The sequence below is a fragment of the Dama dama genome, chromosome 31 (assembly GCF_033118175.1).
Source record: "Dama dama isolate Ldn47 chromosome 31, ASM3311817v1, whole genome shotgun sequence".
NCBI classification, from domain to species: Eukaryota; Metazoa; Chordata; class Mammalia; order Artiodactyla; family Cervidae; genus Dama; species Dama dama.
In genome coordinates, this window is record NC_083711.1 from 8,368,348 (window position 1) to 8,387,407 (window position 19,060).

At 41.2% G+C, this 19,060-nt stretch overlaps 1 protein-coding gene across 9 annotated transcripts in view; it reads right to left on the bottom strand.

Moving 5' to 3' along the window:
• The window catches only part of ITSN1 (intersectin 1), a 241,170-nt gene that overhangs the window by 219,913 nt on the left and 2,197 nt on the right, over positions 1 to 19,060 (bottom strand). The window contains exon 1 of one of the 9 annotated variants that reach the window (XM_061133931.1): positions 13,095 to 13,322. The exons of the other annotated variants lie outside the window; for them this stretch is intronic. The gene's annotated coding sequence lies outside the window, so the exon portion shown is untranslated. Of the gene's footprint in view, positions 1 to 13,094; positions 13,323 to 19,060 lie in introns of those variants that run through there. 9 annotated transcript variants of the gene reach the window in all.

Here is a 19,060-nt window from a genome sequence, read left to right on the forward strand (position 1 = left end):
TTTTACTTATTTATTTGGCTGCACTGGGTCTCAGTTGTGGCATGTGGGATCTAGTTCCCTGAAAAGGGATCAAACCCGGGACCCCTACATTGGGAACATGGAGTCTTAGGCCACGGGACCACCAAGGAAGTCTCTATCATTCCTTTTTATTCTCCCTCCCCATCCAACTTCTTAATTATAGCAGACTACTTAAGTTTAGCACTGAGTACTTATGACATGGCTGAAACAAAAAGCTAATTTAAGAATAAGCCTAGTCCCAGGTAAATTCTTTTTTTTCTTTCTTTTTTCTTTGCAACCCCATGGACTGTAGCCCACCAGGCTCCTCCATCCATGGGATCCTCCAGGCAAGAATACTGGAGTGGGTCGCCATTTCCTTCTCCAAGGAATAAGCCTAGTCCCAGGTAAATTCTTTACCATCTGAGCCACCAGGGAAGTGGTAGCTCAGACACTAAGAATCCGCCTGCAGTGCAGGAGACCTGGGTCAGGAAGATCCCCTGGAGAAGGGAATGGCTACCCACTCCAGTACTGTTGCCTGGAGAATGCCATGGACAAAGGAGCCTGGCGGGCTACAGTCCATGGGGTCACAAAGAATCAGACACAACTGAGGGACTAACACTACCACCCACCAGGTAAATTACACTGTGATTCAATTTCTTGATATTTAGATAGTAAAGTTAAGAGTCTTCTTTCAGTTTCTGGAAGCGTACATGCTTAAACAGATGCAGTATCATTTCTTTCATGAGGTCAAAATGTTACATGTATATGAAGGGAAATTACTCCACCGAAATTCTAGGACATTTGGAAATAAATTCAAAATCTCTTCCTTTTTGGTTTTTCTTCACAAGAGATCTGAACTGACTTAAGAAAGGTCACCAACCACATGTGCAAAATGGACTTTTTAATAAAATTGTAATTGTGTGAATTAGCTTAAATTTGTGCACTTCTGCTTCTCTTGCTACCCTTAATTTTTTAATTTAATTTTTATGTTATATTGAAATATAGCTGATTTACAATACTGTTAGTTTCAGGTGTACAGTTAAGCAATTCAGTTATACATGTACATACACTCAATCTTCTTCAGATTATTTTCCCATACAGCTTATGACAGAATACTGAGTAGAGTTCCCTGTGCTATACAGTAGGTCCTTGTTGATTATCTATTTTATCTATACTAGTATATCCTTAATTTTTGATGTTACTGTTACTTGAAGAAAATAATAAATTCACAACTTCCTCAGATGATAGTCAAGAAATACAAGAGATAAGGTAGGATTAAAGAATATAGGGCTGAAAATGAAGAGAAGGCTGAGATTAAACAACCCAACCTCAGCTGGCTTCAGCTAAAAGGTGTATGGTGAGGTGAGGCGGGGCGGGGCACAGGCGGCGCTGTTAATCTGAAGAATACAGGAGGATTTCACAGAACAGGAAGACACCCAGCCCCAGAAAGGACTGGAGGAGCAATTTTACAGTTATTTCAGGTAGTATTCTCTTCCTGCTTCTCTATACTTACTTTAATCTCTCCATCCATAAATCACCTTTCTCTGTCCCCAGACACAAGAGCAGAACACAATGGCCTAGAACTCCCAAGTTTTTACATTAGGCCCTGTGAATGCAGAGAGGTCGAACCCTCTCTTGCACCCAATGTCAAATTTCCAAGAAAGGGACACTGATTGGACTAGCTTGGGTCAGGACTGAACTAAAACTGATTCAATCCTCTGTGTACTCTGCGGGGAGGAAGAAGTATTCCGGGGAATGGATGTCTAGGTTTGAGCACAGTTAAGGGATCTGTGTTGAGTTAGACAAACACTCCAGAAGTCCCCATTACACAGTCCCAGCACCATACCCTGGTTTTCTCATCATCACAGGAAAGGAACTGCTCACCAAAGTCCACTTGCAACTTTTTGTAGCAGAGTTTAACAGAACTCAAGAGAATTAATGGAATTTAAGAAATTAGAGACTGACTAGTATCCACCACTGGTTTTTTTTGTAGGGGGGGGGGTGGTTCATGTCAACAAGAAATAAAAGCCAAAAAATTATAAATTCTGGAAATAAAAATTATCTTTTATAAATATGATGGTCAATATGATAAACGCAAGAGAAATAAAAAAGATCATGAGATCTTGGAGAGTTGAGACCGCTATCATGGTTCAAGGCTGGACAGTTAGAGCAACGCCAGGCACAGAGCACACGCTCCAACATTCCCACTGACCAAACTCAGAACTTCTCAACCACAGCTCTTTAACATGGGTTACAGGTGTGCTCCAAGAACCAATGCCCTCAGGTTTGGGGGATGACACCTGCCATGAGTACTATTTACTAGGACTCTTGGGATGCAAATACTATATAATATTACAAAAGCTGAGATGCACTGAATAAATGACCAAAATACTACTGGAACTCAGAGTTCTAGCAAGGTGGCGAGTAAATCCAAGTAAGGTCAATAAACGTTTAATCAATGTTCAACTCATTTTTGCTGTGCAGTCACTAAGTTATGTCCGACTCTGCGACCCCATGGACTGTAGCCCACCAGGGTTCCTCTGTCCATAGGATTTTCCAGGCAAGAATACTGAAGTGTGTGGCCATTTCCTCCTGCAGAGGAGCTTCCTGACCCAGGGATTGAACCTGAGTCTCCTGCACTGCAGGCAGATTCTTTACCACTGGGCCACTGGAAGCCACCAGGAAGCCCAGCAACTCAGTAATTATACAAAAAAAATGCAAGTTAAGACAAACAAAACTGGCTAGGATTTTTTTTTTTTTTTGAGAAGGCTTTACCCAATGCTAGTAAGGAAACAGGAGATTGGTACACACTGCTGAGGCAGCATACCCTTAAGGCTTGGGAGTATACTCCAATATACTGAGAGAGCTGGAATAGATTGCTCGGAGAGATATCAATAACCTCAGATATGCAGATGACACCCTTATGGCAGAAACTGAAGAGTAACTAAAGAGTCTCTTGATGAAAGTGAAAGAAGAGAGTGAAAAAGTTGGCTTAAAACTTAACATTCAGGAAAAGGAAGATGGTGGAGGAATAGGACGGGGAGACCACTTTCTCTCCTACAAATTCATCGAAAGAATAATTGAACGCAGAGCACACTTCACAAAACAACTTCTGATCGCTAGCTGAGGTCATCAGGCGCCCAGAAAAGCAGCCCATTGTCTTCGAAAGGAGGTAGGACAAAATATAAAAGATAAAAAGAGAGACAAAAGAGCTAAGGACGGAGATCCATCCTGGGAAGGGAGTCTTAATAGAGGAAGTTTCCAAACACCAGGAAACCCTCGCACTGGCGGGTCTGGGGGAAGTTTTTGAATCTTGGAGGGCAACCTGACTGGGAGTGGAAGAATAAATAAAACCCACAGATTACGTGCCTAAAAGCAACTCCCAGCAGAAAAGTACCCCAGACGCCCGCATCGCCAACAGCAAGTGGGGGCGGAACGGAGAGGAGCGGGCGGCATTGCTTAGGGTAAGGACCGGGCCTGAGTGCCCTGAGGACAATCGGAGGGAGCTTTTGTGAGTTACCAACTTAAACTGTGGGATAGCAAGAGAGAGAGGGAGAGAATTAACCGGCTAGAACACACTGCCTGCTGTTCGCAGAACAAAGGGTCTGAGCAAGTCCAGAGAAGAGCTCGCAGGCTGCGGACTGACCCAGCCCCGCCAGAGGCAGGAGGCAGGCAGGAGGGGAAAGGGGCAAACTCGGCCCCAAGGACCGCATCCCCTACCGCACTGCAAACAGGCCTCCAGTTTCTAACCAAAGACTTCCTGAGATTTTGGATGGTCGACATCCGCCGGGAGGGTCGCAGCTAGAGACAGGGCACACGCACCCAACTGGCGCAGGTGGGGACTGGGGCTGGGGAAGTGGAGGGGAGAAGCCGCATGCACCCAACTGGCGCGGGCAGAAACTGAGACTGGGACCGCGGAGGGGAGAAGGCACGCCACACCTGGGGAGAGTGCGCCCGTCAAGCTCCTGGCTGCCTGAGCCGCTCGGACAGGTAAGGCACAAAACACAGGCGCAGCCGAGTCGGCGCTTTTGTGGAACACCCAAGGGCTGGAACCGCGGGCAGCGCAGGGCACGCTCCATATAGAGCAGCCGGGAGCCTGAGCAGCGTAGTCGGGGAAAGCAGCGCCAGTCCCTCGCCAAAGCGCAACAGAACTAGCAACCTGAATAAGAGTCCACCTCTGCCCGTCTGTGTCAGGGCAGAAATTAGGCACTGAAGAGACCGGCAAACAGAAGCCAAATAAACAAAGGGAACCGCTTCAGAAGGGACCGGTGCAACAGATTAAAATTCCTATAGATAACACCGACTACACCAGAAGGGGCCTGTAGATATCGAGAAGTGTAAGCTTGAACGAGGAGCTGTCTGAAACTGAACCGAACCCACACTGACCGGAACAGCTCCAGAGAAATTCCTAGATATATTTTTACTTTTTTTTTCTTTTTTTCTCTTTTATTTTCTTTTAAAATTCCCTATTACTCCCCCATTACTCCTTAACTTTCATTTTCATAGATTTTCACGATTTTTTTAATTAGGAAAAATTTTTTTCTTGTTTTTTTTTCTTTTTCTCTTTTTTTTCTATTTTTCTTTTTCTCTTATTTCCTTTTAAAGTCCTCTATTACTCCTCTACTACTCCTTAATTTTCATTTTCATTACACTATAACCTTGCAAAAAAAAAAAAAAAGAGAAGCCCTATTTTTAAACTGAACTTCATATATATTTCTAAAATTTTTTGTGTGTTTTGGTTTTTGTTTTTAACATTGTATTTTTAAGAGTCTAACCTCTACTCTAGATTTTTAATCTTTGTTTTTCAGTATATGATATAAATTGTGGACATTTAAGAATCCAATATTCAGTTCCCATTTTTATTCACGAGTGTGTTGATTATTCTCTCCCAATCTTGACTCTCTGTTTTCTGCCTCAGAACACCTCTATTCCCTCCTTTCCCCTTCTCTTCCCAATCCAATTCTGTGAACCTGTGTAGGTGTCTGGGCTACGGAGAACACTCTGGGAACAGACAGCTGCGTAGATCTGTCTCTCTCCTCTTGAGTCCCCCTTTTTCTCCTCCTGCTCATCTCTATCTCCCTCCTCCCTCTCCTCTTCTTCATGTAACTCTGTGAACCTCTCTGGGTGTCCCTCATGGGGGAGAATCTTTTCACCATTAACCTAGAAGTTTTATTATCAGTGCTGTATAGTTGGAGAAGTCTTGAGACTACTGGAAGAATAAAACTGAAATCCAGAGGCAGGAGACTTAAGCCCAAAACCTGAGAACACCAGAAAACTCCTGACTACATGGAACGTTAAGTAATAAGAGACCGTCCAAAAGCTTCTATACCTACATTGAAACCAACCACCACCCAAGAGCCAATAAGTTTTAGAGCAAGACATACCATGCAAATTCTCCAGCAACGCAAGAACATAGCCCTGAACGTCAACATACAGGCTGCCCAAGGTCACACCTAACACATAGACCCATCTCAAAACTCATTACTGGGCACTCCATTGCACTCCAGAGAGAAGAAATCTAGTTCCACGCACCAGAACACTGACGCAAGCTTCCCTAACCAGGAAACCTTGACAAGCCAATCGTCCAACCCAACCCATTGGGTAAAACCTCCACAATAAAAAGGAGCCACAGACCTCCAGAATACAGAAAGCCCACTCCAGACACAGCAATCTAAACAAGATGAAAAGGCAGAGAAATACCCTACAGGTAAAGGAACATGAAAAATGCCCACCAAGTCAAACAAAAGAGGAGGAGATAGGGAATCTACCTGAAAAAGAATTTAGAATAATGATAATAAAAATGATCCAAAATCTTGAAAACAAAATGGAGTTACAGATAAATAGCCTGGAGACAAAAATTGAGAAGATGCAAGAAATGTTTAATAAAGACCTAGAAGAAATAAAAAAGAGTCAACTAAAAATGAATAACGCAATAAATGAGATAAAAAACACTCTGGAGGGAACCAAGAGTAGAATAACGGAGACAGAAGATAGGATAAGTGAGGTAGAAGATAAAATGGTGGAAATAAATGAAGCAGAGAGGAAAAAAGAAAAAAGAATCAAAAGAAATGAGGACAACCTCAGGGACCTCTGGGATAATGTGAAACGCCCCAACATTCGAATCATAGGAGTCCCAGAAGAAGAAGACAAAAAGAAAGGCCATGAGAAAATACTCGAGGAGATAATAGCTGAAAACTTCCCTAAAATCAGGAAGGAAATAGCCACCCAAGTCCAAGAAACCCAGAGAGTCCCAAACAGGATAAACCCAAGGCGAAACACCCCAAGACACATATTAAGCAAATTAAAAAAGATCAAACACAAAGAACAAATATTAAAAGCAGCAAGGGAGAAACAACAAATAACACACAAAGGGATTCCCATAAGGATAACAGCTGATCTAGCAATAGAAACCCTCCAGGCCAGAAGGGAATGGCAGGACGTACTTAAAGTAATGAAAGAGAATAATCTACAATCTAGATTACTGTACCCAGCAAGGATCTCATTCAGATATGAAGGAGAATTCAAAAGCTTTACAGACAAGCAAAAGCTGAGAGAATTCAGCACCACCAAACCAGCTCTTCAACAAATGCTAAAGGATCTTCTCTAGACAGGAAATACAGAAAGGTTGTATAAACGTGAACCCAAACAACAAAGTAAATGGCAACGGGACCACACCTATCAATAATTACTTTAAATGTAAATGGGTTGAATGCCCCAACCAAAAGACAAAGATTGGCTGAATGGATACAAAAACAAGGCCCCTATATATGCTGTCTACAAGAGACCCACCTCAAAACAAGAGACACATACAGACTAAAAGTGAAGGGCTGGAAAAAAATATTTCACGCAAACAGAGAACAAAAGAAAGCAGGAGTCGCAATACTCATATCAGGTAAAATAGACTTTCAAATAAAGGATATGAAAAGAGACAAAGAAGGACACTACATAATGACCAAAGGATCAATCCAAGAAGAAGATATAACAATTATAAATATATATGCACCCAACATAGGAGCACTGCAATATGTACGGCAAACGCTAACGAGTATGAAAGAGGAAATTAATAGTAACACAATAATAGTGGGAGACTTTAATACCCCACTCACAACTATGGATAGATCAACTAAACAGAAAATTAACAAGGAAACACAAACCTTAAATGACACAATGGACCAGCTAGACCTAATTGATATCTATAGGACATTTCACCCCAAAACAATCAACTTCATCTTTTTCTCAAGTGCACACAGAACCTCCAGAATAGATCACATCCTGGGCCATAAATCTAGTCTTGGAAAATTCAAAAAAATTGAAATCATTTCAGTCATCTTTTCTGACCACAGTGCACTAAGATTAGATCTCAATTGCAGGAAAAAAATTGTTGAAAATTCAAACATATGGAGGCTAAATAACACGCTTCTGAATAACCAACAAATCATAGAAGAAATAAAAAAAGAAATCAAAATATGCATAGAAATGAATGAAAATGAAAACACAACAACCCAAAACCTATGGGACACTGTAAAAGCAGTGCTAAGGGGAAGGTTCATAGCATTACAGGCTTACCTCAAGAAACAAGAAAAAAGTCAAATAAATAACCTAACTCTACACCTAAAGCAATTAGAGAAGGAAGAAACAAAGAACCCCAGGGTTAGTAGAAGGAAAGAAATATTAAAAATTAGGGCAGAAATAAATGCAAAAGAAACTAAAGAGACCATAGCAAAAAATCAACAAAGCTAAAAGCTGTTTTGAAAAAATAAACAAAATTGACAAACCATTACCAAGACTCATTAAGAAACAAAGAGAGAAGAACCAAATTAACAAAATTAGAAATGAAAATGGAGAGATCACAAGAGACAACTCTGAAATACAAAGGATCATAAGAGACTACTACCAGCAGCTCTATGCCAATAAAATGGACAACTTGGAAGAAATGGACAAATTCTTAGAAAAGTGTAACTTTCCAAAACTGAACCAGGAAGAAATAGAAGATCTTAACAGACCCATCACAAGCAAGGAAATCGAAACTGTAATCAGAAATCTTCCAGCAAACAAAAGCCCAGGACCAGATGGCTTCACAGCTGAATTTTACCAAAAATTTAGAGAAGAGCTAACACCTATCTTACTCAAATTCTTCCAGAAAATTGCAGAAGAAGGTAAACTTCCCAACTCATTCTAGGAGGCCACCATCACCCTAATTCCAAAACCAGACAAAGATGCCACAAAAAAAGAAAACTACAGGCCAATATCACTGATGAACATAGATGCAAAAATCCTTAACAAAATTCTAGCAAACAGAATCCAAAAACATATTAAAAAAATCATACACCATAACCAAGTGGGCTTTATCACAAGAATGCAAGGATTCTTTAATATCTGCAAATCAATCAATGTAATATACCACATTAACAAATTGAAAGATAAAAACCATATGATTATCTCAATAGATGCAGAGAAAGCCTTTGACAAAATTCAACACCCATTATGATTAAAACTCTCCAGAAAGCAGGAATAGAAGGAACATACCTCAACATAATAAAAGCTATATATGACAAACCCACAGCAAGCATTACCCTCAATGGTGGGTGAAAAATTGAAAGCATTTCCCCTTGAAATCAGGAACAAGACAAGGGTGCCCACTCTCACCACTACTATTCAACATAGTTTTGGAAGTTTTGGCCACAGCAATCAGAACAGAAAAAGAGGTAAAAGGAATCTAGATAGGAAAAGAAGAAGTGAAACTCTCACTGTTTGCAGATGACATGATCCTCTACATAGAAAACACTAAAGACTCTACCAGAAAATTACTAGAGCTAATCAACGAATATAGCAAAGTTGCAGGATATAAAATTAACACACAGAAATCCCTTGCATTCCTATACACTAACAATGAGAAAACAGAAAGAGAAATTAAGGAAACAATACCATTCACCATTGCAACAAAAAGAATAAAATATTTAGGAGTATATCTACCTAAAGAAACAAAAGACCTATACATAGAAAACTATAAAACACTGATGAAAGAAATCAAAGAGGACACAAACAGATGGAGAAACATACCGTGTTCATGGATTGGAAGAATCAATATTGTCAAAATGGCTATACTACCCAAAGCAATCTATAGATTCAATGCAATCCCTATCAAGCTACCAACGATATTTTTCACAGAACTAGAACAAATAATTTCACAATTTGTATGGAAATACAAAAAACCTCGAATAGCCAAAGTAATCTTGAGAAAGAAGAATGGAACTGGAGGAATCAACCTGCCTGACTTCAGACTCTACTACAAAGCCACAGTCATCAAGACAGTATGGTACTGGCACAAAGACAGAAATATAGATCAAGGGAACAGAATAGAAATCCCAGAGATAAATCCACGCACCTATGGACACCTTATCTTCAACAAAGGAGGCAAGGATTTACCATGGAAAAAAGACAACCTTTTTAACAAGTGGTGCTGGGAAAACTGGTTAACCACTTGGTAAAAGAATGAAACTAGAACACTTTCTAACACCATACACAAAAATAAACTCAAAATGAATTAAAGATCTAAATGTAAGACCAGAAACTATAAAACTCCTAGAGGAGAACATAGGCAAAACACTCTCCGACATAAATCACAGCAGGATCCTCTATGACCCACCTCCCAGAATATTGGAAATAAAAGCAAAACTAAACAAATGGGACCTAATGAAACTTAAAAGCTTTTGCACAACAAAGGAAACTATAAGTAAGGTGAAAAGACAGCCCTCAGATTGGGAGAAAATAATAGCAAATGAAGCAACAGACAAAGGATTAATCTCAAAAATATACAAGCAACTCCTGAAGCTCAATTCCAGAAAAATAAATGACCCAATCAAAAAATGGGGCAAAGAACTAAACAGACATTTCTCCAAAGAAAACATACAGATGGCTAACAAACACATGAAAAGATGCTCAGCATCACTCATTATCAGAGAAATGCAAATAAAAACCACAATGAGGTACCATTACACGCCAGTCAGGATGGCTGCTATCCAAAAGTCTACAAGCAATAAATGCTGGAGAGGGTGTGGAGAAAAGGGAACCCTCTTACACTGTTGCTGGGAATGCAAACTAGTACAGCCACTATGGAGAACAGTGTGGAGACTTCTCAAAAAACTGGAAATAGAACTGCCATATGACCCAGCAATCCCACTTCTGGGCATACACACTGAGGAAACCAGATCTGAAAGAGACATGTGCACCCCAATGTTCATCGCAGCACTGTTTATAATAGCCAGGACATGGAAACAACCCAGATGCCCATCAGCAGACGAATGGATAAGGAAGCTGTGGTACATATACACCATGGAATATTACTCAGCCATTAAAAAGAATTCATTTGAATCAGTTCTAATGAGATGGACGAAACTGGAGCCCATTATACAGTGAAGTAAGCCAGAAAGATAACGAACATTACAGCATACTAACACATATATATGGAATTTAGAAAGATGGTAATGATAACCCTATATGCAAAACAAGAGACACAGATGTACAGAACAGACTTTTGGACTCTGTGGGAGAAGGCAAGGGTGGGATGTTTCGAGAGAACAGCATGAACATTATCTATAGTGAAACAGATCACCAGCCCAGGTAGGATGCATGAGACAAGTGCCCGGGCCTGGTGCACTGGGAAGACCCAGAGGAATCGGGTGGAGAGGGAGGTGGGAGGGGGGATCGGGATGGGGAATACATGCAACTCCATGGCTGATTCATGTCAATGTATGACAAAACCCACTGCAATGTTGTGAAATGGTTGGCCTCCAACTAATAAAAATAAATGAAAAAAATAAATAAATAAAACTGGAAAAGAATACTGAAAGCATTAAAAAAAAAAAAAAAAACTTAACATTCAAAAAACAAAGATCATGGCATCCAGTCCCATCACTTCATGGCAAATAGACGGGAAACAGTGACAGACTATTTTCTTGGTCTCCAAAATCACTACAGATGGTGACTTCAGCCATGAAATTAAAAGACACTTACTCTTTGGAAGAAAAGCTATGACCAACCTAGACAGCATGTTAAAAAGCAGAGACATTACTTTGCCAACAAAGGTTTGTCTAGTCAAAGCTATTATTTTTCCAGGAGTCACATATGGATGTAAGAGTTGAACCATAAAGAAGGCTGAGTGCCTGTGAAGTGATTGGCCTCCAACTAATAAAAAAATAAATAAATAAAAAACAAAAACAAAAAAAAAAAGAAGGCTGAGTGCCGAAGAACTGATGCTTTTGAACTGTGGTGTTGGAGAAGATTCATGAGAGTCCCTTGGACTGCAAGGAGATCCAACCGGTCCATCCTAAAGGAAATCAGTCCTGAATATTCATTGGAAGGACTGATGTTGAAGCTGAAACTCCAACACTTTGGCCACCTGATGCAAAGAACTGACTCATTTGAAAAGACCCTGATGCTGGGAAAGATTGAAGGCAGGAGGAGAAGGGGACGACAGAGGATGAGATGGTTGGATGGCATCACTGACTGAATGGACATGAGTTTGAGCAAGCTCCGGGAGTTGGTGATGGACGGGGAGGCCTAGCCTGCTGCAGTCCATGGGGTAGCAAAGAGTCGGACACGACTGAGCGACTGAACTGAACTGAACTGAGAGAGAAACACAGGCTACACAACTATACGTGGTTGAGGTTATAAGCTGGCAAGGCAACAAAGACTGAATGCAGCCCTCAGGTCTGCTCTGCTTGAATCCCAGTGTGTTATTAGAAGTTGTGGCTCACATAAAAATTTGAGATTTCACATTAAATCCATATTTCTAAATTTTCAACTTCTCTTAAAGACCTAGAAGGTGTAGAAGCACCAAGACACATGTTCCCAGGGCCACGAATGTGTAGGCTGCCTGACCCTGCACTGTCCCATCTCCAGGTCCCAGAGTCCCAAACAGGCCTGCGAGTCTCCCAGGCAATCTGAGCAAAGCTGACCCTTCCCAGCATATGGACAGGCATCATTTCTGGTCAGGGAGATTTGGAGTATGCTTTTTTACTTCATTACCTGTATTTTCCAAAGCTGTCTTCAATAAACATATATCGTTTTGGTAATAAGAAAAAGCATGTTATTTTTTTAATCTCCCAAATCACAACTACAATATCACTTCATCTAATGAGATCACAACAACTAAAGATAACAGATAATGACTATGGTTTAAAACTAATTGAACTAAGGGAGTAACGTAAGGTTACAATTACGGCAGTATTTCCCTTCCTTTGATACTAATTAAAACACCAGATTGGACAGACAATATTAGCACTTTACAAACTGGATCTTCCTCCAAGTGCATAGCTTCTATAGACATTCAATTCATAAAACCCTATTCTAAGGATTCGTTTCTGTATATTAAGTTTTTTTCACCAAAAAATGCAAACAGAAAAATCTCTGCTACCAGAAATCTATAGCCATAACCTCAATTAAGTTAATGGCTAAGAAGTTAAATGATTCCCAATCTTTATTTTACACGGTGTTGTTTTACTCGATCCATAATAATGATTTTAAGGGGTTCTCTTCCTCAGAGAACTTTGAAAAGTCACCCCATCAAAGAGTAAATCATACTACCCTCACGGTAAAGAAAGAGTACAAGGACAGGTAGAAATGTCAAGTTTCAGGTAACCGACAGTGGCGGGGGGGGGGGGGGGGCGGCGCCTGTTAATTCAACATTTCCCTCTCACTGCCCTCCAAGTCACTCCCACATAACATCCAGAGGGATCTAGTCAAACAAAAGGGTCTCACCTGCTTAAAACTGACATCAGCATCTACCTCCTCTGACTCCGAGTAAAATCCAAGCCGGCACCTGTCTGCTCTATACCTCACCTCTCTCTCCAGTGCTCACCTCCCCCGGGTGACTTAGGTCTCCAGGTAAACAGAGCCTCAAACACTAACCTATTCAGTACGCCAGCATGACTGCTGAGCGGCCACCATGCACTGGACCCTGTTCCAGGTCGTGAGGACAACCCTTCCTCTCTCGTGGAACCCACCCCTTATTCAACCCCTCTACCAAGTTCTCCTCCTCCTCAGTTTCTCTGATCATCTTTTTTTTCATTTTTTTGTTTTGTTTTGAGAGCGCTTACATTTGTTTATAACTTGATTTATGTATCTATTTTCAGCCATGCTTGGTCTTCGTGGCTGAGAGGGCCTTTCTCTACTTGCAAAGAGCAGGGGCTACTCTCTTGTTGCGGAGCACAGGCTCTAGGGCGTGGAGGCTTCAGTAGCTGGCACGTGGGCTCAGTAGCTGCGGCACACAGGCTTAGTTGCTCCATGGCGTGTGGGTCTTCCCAGATCAGGGATCAAACACATGTATCTTGCACTGACGGGAGGATTCTTCAAAATACTAAAACAGCAATTTTATTAACTATATCTCAAGGTATCTGAAAATAAGCAGTACTACCTATAACAGACTTATTATCACTGACTGACTTTGTTTAACAATACTTTTTTGTAAGTGAAGAAGAGAGGAGGAGGGAATTTTCATCACTGAAGCCTGGTATACATACCAGGAATATACCACTAAATTGTTTGGTCAACTGTTCAAGGTTTCTCTAATTACTAGCTGTACAGTTTTTATATGTCAGTGATCAAAATGGGATATTCCAATTCTGTAAGAATGGAGCAGTTGACTTCCAAATGAGTCCAGAAACTGAAAGGCTACTTGCTTCTAAAATCTATTATCTTTAAGATTACAGGAGAAATGAATTGATTTTTATAAAACAGTGGATGCACAACGAATACTCTTGTTATAGATAGTGCACAGGAATGAGTACATGTGTGTGTTTATTCAATGGCTTATAAAACAATACATTACCCTTGTTATAGGGTTTCCCTGGTGGCTCAATGGTAAAGAATCTGCCTGCAATGCAGGAGATGTGGGTTCAACCCCTGGGTCAGGAAGATCCCCTGGAGAGGGAATGGCAACCTACTCCAATATTCTTGCCTGGAGAATTCCATGGACAGAGGAGCCTGGCAGGCTGCAGTCCATGGGGTCGCAAAAAGTCAGACACAACTGAGCAATTAATGCTTTACTTTCACCCTTGTTAGAATAAAGCTGGTCAGAAAATTTGCCTCAGAGAGAGGTGAGTAGGCCTCTACACAAACACAACAAATGGCTCCAACGGCATCTTGTCCCCCAGCTTTTATCACAAGAATCAGTGTCCTCCTTAACCAGGCTGGTGAAAACATGGCAGAAAAGCCAGTTGGCTTTGCCCATTTCCTGCAGCTGTATCACCTAACCCCAGCTGTATCACCTCACCGGTCACCAGAGGGACTTGCAGACACAGTACAGGGATGAACAGAACCATCCCTGAGAAAGAAGCCAGTCAAAATGCTCCCCAAGGCACAGAGGATCCAAAGCTGGTCCTCCTGCATGAAGGAGAGGCTGTTTAATTTTAACCAAGAATAAAAAAAAAAAAAAAAATTCTGACCAACTGCTGTGACCTTGTAATTTTCACATTCAAATTCAGGTAAGTCTGAAACTATCACATCCCTCGGTTCAGCTCCTGGCTCCACCACTGGATGAGGAGTGAAGGGGTCTCAGGACCACTCCCACCTGGCTGGGTGGAGCCCTGGCCCACACAACGCTGAGAAGGGTTTTGGTAACCAGCCCAACACTGAGCCCGGGCAGTCTTGCCTCGCTCAGCAGCACAAACTCAGGCCAGAGAGCTGAAGCCAAAACAATTTCACCAACCCTCTCTCTGGGAGATAAGCTGGCAAGGTAAGCTGCCAATCATTAATCCTACTAGAAAAAGAGAGCGATGGCAAATTCAAACAGATTCAGTTCAGTTCAGTCACTCAGTTGCGTCTGACTCTTTGCGACCCCATGGACTACAGCACGCCAGGCCTCCATGTCCATCACCCACTCCCGGAGTTTACTCAAACTCATGTCCATTCAGTCAGTGATGTCATCCAACCATCTCATCCTCTGTCGTCTCCTTCTCCTCCTGCCTTCAATCTTTCCCAGCATCAGGGTCTTTCCCAAGGAGTGAGTTCTTCGCATCAGGTGGCCAAAGTATCAAACAGATTAGCTTACTGGAAATTCACCTCGGTAGCAGGCTAGTCATTAGCAAGGAAACATCAATGATCTTCTACCATCACACTTCAGAAGGGTTTTTTTTAAAAAAAAAAAAACAATCTCCCAGTGGATGGGTGACATCTCTACAGTAAGGCCTTTGTATTCCTGAACTTCCACCAGACACTTCAATTCTCCAACCAGGCTGAGGTGGAAATGTTTGTACAGGTTCCCGGCTGCCTCCCTAAGCTGACTTCTGTCCCTAAGCCCACTTGTCTTGCATTTCCAAGGCAAGTCCACACCAAGTAAACTGCCTTTTCCAACTGTGCTAGCCTCCTCTGTGACTCTGATCCTGTTTTTCATATGGGGGTGTTTTAGGAAAACTACTACAGAGTAAAGGGTAGCATAGTGCTTTCAGAGGTGAATGCTAGACAGGACAGGAGGCTTATTTGTGAGCTAAGTTACGAGACTAACTCCTCATTGAGAGGGCTTTGAATCTGTGTGCCACCTACTTTATAAATGAATACATGCCAGGAAACTGCTAGGTTAGTCTCAAACAGAAATCAGGAATGCAAAAAGTACCCCAATACCCGTACAACATTTGCAGGCAAGAGGCAGTCCAGCACTGTGGAGTTTGGGCTCTAGAGTGACCATTCTGCAGAGTCACTTGCTGGCTCCTGTGATTTAACAGAGGGTATTTTGGTTCTCAAGTCACATTCATCTAAGAAACCGAGAATTTGTAAAATTTAAGCAAGTTTATGCTTATAAAATGCTATAAACGGACTTGATAAGTTTTAGCTATTATTCTTCCAGGTGTATGAATTTCCAGCTTCCAGATCACATCATCAACATGTTCACAATAACAACCCACTCTTCTTCCTAAAGATAAAACAATTCCCTAGGTTGGTCACTTAATAAGTCATTCCTCAAAAAAAGGAAGGGGGAGGGAAACGGAACTCTTATACAACATGCTGAGTGTAAATTGCTACAGCCTTTCTAAATGACTAACTGAAAGGATGTATCAAAAACCCTTAAACCATAATATGTACTTTGATCTTACAATCACACCTCTAGAAATTTATCCTAAAGGGAAAAAAAAAAATCTCAAAGGTATATATAGAGATGCATGGAGGACAGTTATTGCAGAGATGATGATAATAACAGTGGGAGAAAAATAATGTTTAATAAAAACAAATTGGTTGGGGACTTTCCCTGGTGGTCCAGAGGTAAAAAATCCACCTTCCAATTCAGAGGATGCGGGTTCAATCCCTAGTCAGGGAACCAAGATCCCACATGCCTTGGGCAACGGAGGCTGTATTCCACAACGAAGACCCGATGCAGCCAAATAAATAAATAAATAAATCATAGATTCACAAAATGGAATATTATTCAGTCAACATTACAACTGACTACATAGAGAAGAAATGATTCATAATGAGATGTTAAGAAGCACAGGTTAGGAAACAACCATATGTATACCAGGATCCCATATTTACTAACCAAAATTACATATACTGACAAATAGCACAGAGAAAAAACTGTTTGGAGAAATGTATTCAGGTAGTGGACCTCTAAGTATTTTATGGTTTTCTACTCTTTACTTTCCTGTATTTCAATTGTTCTACCACAAACATGTAATTCTTTAAAATACAAGGGATCATCTAAACTGATTAACAGATTCTTTCTGAAATAGTACAATTAAGCTGAGAGGCATGACAGGCTTATCTTTACTTAGAAAAAAATCTGCCTAGAACCTGATGTTTTATCAGTTACTTTTAATGTTTAATTATTACTGTAATTTTAAAATTATACATATTCAGTGCCAGGAAATTAGCAAGAGACTTCTTTTTAAGCAAAGGATTTCTACTTACTACCATAAAGTACATTAGTACAAAAACTGAACAGACTAGCTAGAGTTTCATACATTTTTATATATCTCAATATTTTATCATCATAACTAACATATATTAAATAATGCGTCTCAAGAACTTAAGTGAGAATTTAGAAGTATTAAATTTTTAAAATAATTTCCTTTTTTGAATTTGATTTTTAAAATTTTGGCCGAGCTGGGTCTTCTGTGCTGCTCTCTTTAGTTGTGTCAGTGGGCGCAACCAGGGCGGCTCTGGTGGCTCCAGAGGTGAAGGGTGAGGGTGAGGGTTAAAACAGCGCAGCCCAGCACTGCACAACTATAGTTTAGGTATAGTATAGGCTTCTCTCTGCGAGGCTTCTCTTCTTGCGGAGCACAGGCTCCAGGGCATGTGGGCTCAGCTGCTGCGTCACACTGGGCTTAGCTGTGCCGTGCGTGGCATGTGGAATCTTCACAGACCAGGGATTGAACCCACGTCCACTGCATTGACAGGTGGATTCTTAACCACTGGACCAGCACAGAAGTCCTAGAAGTATTACATTTTACTACAACAATTCCCATTTTCAGCTGAGAAAACTGAGGCACTGAGAGGTTAGGTGACCAGATCAAAGTCACAGACCGTGCTGTGTGGTGCTTAGTCGCTCTGTCCTGTCTGACTCTTCACGACCCCATGGACTGTCGCCCTCCAGGCTCCTCTGTTCATGGGGATTTTCCAGGCAAGAATACTGGAGTGGGTTGCCATGCCCTCCTCCAGGGGATCTTCCTGACCCAGGGATCAAACCCAGGTCTCCCACATTGCAGGCAGATTCTTCACCATCTGAGCCACAAGGGAAGCCCAATTGGAGTGCGTAGCCGATTCCTTTTCCAGGGGATCTTCCCCATCCAGGAACCCAACTGGGGTCTCCTGCATTGCAGGCAGATTCTTTACCAGCTGAGATACTAGGGAAGCCCCAAGTCACAGACTATGTATGGTCAAACCCAATATTCTCTAGAGGTTGCACTCTTAACTACCCATACCCTCAACTACACAGCAGAAGCTGTTATTTATGGGGCCTATCCTGGGCTCTGACAGAAAGGAGTGAAGGTCATATATTAGGAGTATGAAAAATAAAATTGGAAAATTACCAATTTTCTTTTGGGAAAATCCAATTTTTATTGCATTATATTGGTCTTATAATAGGTTATAAAATGGCATTCTGATGTACTGATAGCAAATAATTTACCATTATGCTGTGACTTAAATTTACATTTTGAGTCTAAGCAAACATTTTGCTAGGAGCCTTCTTTTCAGCTTATCCACTTGAGATATGCTTGGGAAAGATTCTCTCCTTTCAGAGACAACCAAACTTACAGAAATGACTGGGGTGTGGTACTTATGGCTCCCAGTTTATAAAGTGACTATGAAATGATAAGATTAACTTTACAAGTAAAAGTTTAAAGGTGTGGGCTCACTGTGACGAAATTCACTCAAATATTTCATAGAGTTCCTCCAGGCACTACTCTAGGAGGTACAGTGATCTCTGCCCTTCTGAGATATATTATTACAGGTGCCTTACATATCTGAAGGTCATGGTTTTTTATTAGACGTCCAAGGTATGAAAGTTACTCTGTCATTTGAAAAACATGCCATCCTCTTCAGGACACGGTCTGGGGACACACAGTGATAAGGAACCACAATGCCAGTGGTTCTCCAATGCTACTGTGTAAGAAAACTTCCTGGAGAAGTTGGAAATCAGATCCCAGGAGTCTGTATTTTTACCAAGAACTTCACGTTATGTTGATGTAAGTGATCTGAGGTCTAGACATTGAGAAACCTGCCAGTAAGTGGAACCATTCAGAAGAGAAAGATCACTCACAAGAGAAGAGCCCTATGGCAGTGGGATGTGAACTGAGGAATATATACCCGACTGACCTGTAATTAATTACCTGTAATTCACAAGCCCACATTAAAAAGCTGAGTAAGAGTAGATGAATTTAACGGCACCTCCCCCTTAACCCCCTTTATGGAGATTTGAGTTTGCCTCAATCTAGTTATTTTGAGAAAACATGAACTTAAGCAGAGCTTTATTTCCGATAAGAGGGATAAGCATTAAGACAAAGGAAACTGCTAGTCAATTGCAAAAAAAAAAAAAAAAAAGCTAAGAGAGACAAACATTTCACGGAACTAA